Source organism: Acyrthosiphon pisum, unplaced genomic scaffold (assembly GCF_005508785.2).
Source record: "Acyrthosiphon pisum isolate AL4f unplaced genomic scaffold, pea_aphid_22Mar2018_4r6ur Scaffold_53;HRSCAF=357, whole genome shotgun sequence".
NCBI classification, from domain to species: Eukaryota; Metazoa; Arthropoda; class Insecta; order Hemiptera; family Aphididae; genus Acyrthosiphon; species Acyrthosiphon pisum.
This window is the reverse complement of record NW_021775045.1, coordinates 11,477-14,209: the sequence shown is the minus strand read 5'-3', so window position 1 is coordinate 14,209 and position 2,733 is coordinate 11,477.

The window sequence follows — 2,733 nt, the reverse complement described above, 5'->3', positions numbered from 1 at the left end:
GTTGGTCAGGTATTATTATTATTACTATAACATTTTATGCGTATTCCATGTGTTTTCATTCAAGCTGTGTATAATAAACATTCTGTTGCATACAGTACTACACATCAATTTAATAAATAGTTAACTTATAAATCATTTATTTATTTTAGAAATCATATTATTTGTAGGGCAGTTGTATACATTCACCAATACCTTTAAGTTTTTTATGTGGCTTGGTCACAAGAAGGGCCAATGTCATATTTTTGTTTAATTTGTTTCATCTCAAATATGTATGTTTTAGTCTGACATTGGTCACCCACAAACAATAAAAAAATTACTTTGGTTTGACATTGGCCAAAAACTAAAATTTAAAATAAACACTTTCTTATGGAAACATTTCCACATTTTAATTATAATTGAGCATAATATTAGTAACTTCTACATTTATAAACTGGCCATAGGTACAGCACAAGTACCATAGGCAAATTTTTATGACATTGGTCAAATAATCTCTATTTTGTCAAAATGTAACTTTGACCCTTGTTGCATAAGCCACAGAATTTTTTTATGTATTGGTCAGGTAATATTATTATTACTATTACATTTTATGCGTTATTCCATGTGTTTTCATTCAAGCTGTGTATAGTAAACATTCTATTGCATACAGTACTACACATCAATTTAATAAATAGTTAACTAATAAATCATTTATTTATTTTAGAAATCATAGGTATTATTTGTAGGGCAGTTGTATACATTCACCAATACCTTTAAGTTTTTTATCATATTATATATTTAATTATATCATATTATGTGGCTTGGTCACAAGAAGGGCCAATGTCATATTTTTGTTAATATTCAGGAATTCAATCTTAATTTATAATATTACTTAATTATATTTCTTCATTTGTTTCATTTGTTTCATCTCATTTTGTTATCAAGTATAAATATGTATGTTTTAGTCTGACATTGGTCACCCACAAACAATAACAAAATTACTTTGGTTTGACATTGGCCAAAAACTAAAATTTAAAATAAACACTTTCTTATGGAAACATTTTTATTAGTAACTTCTACATTTATAAACTGACCATACAGCACAAGTAACATAGGCAAATTTTTATGACATTGGTCAAGTAACTTTGACCCTTGTTGCATAAGCCTCAACATTTTTTTAGGTATTGGTCAGGTATTATTATTATTACTATTACATTTTATGCGTTATTCCATGTGTTTTCATTCAAGCTGTGTATAGTAAACATTCTATTGCATACAGTACTACACATACATTTAATAAATAGTTAACTAATAAATCATTTATTTTAATTAGATATTTACATGTATATGGTATAATGATTATTATGGTGGATTGTATACAATTATGTACTACTTTCTAGGGCAGTTGCAATACATTCACCATTAGCTTTAAGTTTTATTCCCATCATTAGTGTCTAAGACTTATTTAGTACATTCCATGTGTATTCAACCTGTGTATAATAAACATTCTATAGTTACCATCAATAGTGTCTAATATATGTTGGTTGGACCATATATTATGTACTTCTGCAGAGGTGGTTAACATAGGTGGTCTGCATTAGTGGTCATACTATTGATAGATTTTTACTATAGGTATTCCATCGTTATTAGCATTTAACAATATTTTTAGGGATGTGTCATTTTTACCATTGTTATTTTACTCACTATTTTTTAGGTTTTTATGGTAGTTGTATACTCTTACCAATACCTTTAATTTATTTTTTTTACTTTTGCATACTAGCTATATTGTATACCTACTTTACGTTGTATGTGTTGTTTAGGTATTATTATTATTATTATTAAATAAATTTAATGTTTATTCATTCAAGCTGTTTATACACTTTATTAAGTACACCAACTGACTAATAAACCTAATAGATATAAATTTCGCTATAAATATGGATTGACATTCCTATAGCTTTGCCATTCTTATATAATATTTATTATACAGTGATGTATACACAGTCACACAGATATTATACATTTTTTTACATTACTATACATTTGTTTCCACAGTACAAAATGTAAACTACTGTAAACGCCTTGATCACCTAACATACTAATTCCAACTCTGTAAATTATTTAAATTGTAAACTTATATTAATTAATATTAATATTTAGCTACTCAAGCCGTATTTGTTTCATTGTTGTTAAACCACAACATTTATATCATAATATATCAGCCACATTTATACACCATTGAACGGTTGTAGGGATTCTTCGTCATGTGTTCATTGACAGTTAAAGTAAAGAACTGTAAGTCTTCGTACAATTAAAAAAAAAATAGTTCTTAGTAGGCTTAAACGTTTCAATTCGCTTCACTAATATAAATATATAAATGCAATGCTATGCGTCTACACAACAAAAAATAAATTAAATTCACTTGATAATAATATTAATAATAATACTGTTCACAACATCAAACTGTATCAAACTGTATTGAGCCAGTCAATATATCTTTTCAATATTCCATTATAGTTACGTCAACTCGAGATACGTCAGCCCGCCAGAAGCCGTCTGGCGATTGTTTTCGTACCACTTACACGGCAAAAGTCACGTGGTCGTCAGGCTTCCTGTTCACCTGGGAGGGTCGTCAGACGTGTACTTTGCGCCCGGCCAAGAAGAAGAAGGCTACAGAACCAAGCTGTACGCCACACGAAACTCACGCAGTTCTTCGCGCTCAACGCGACCAACGCGGATGCTCGACAATACTTGTAC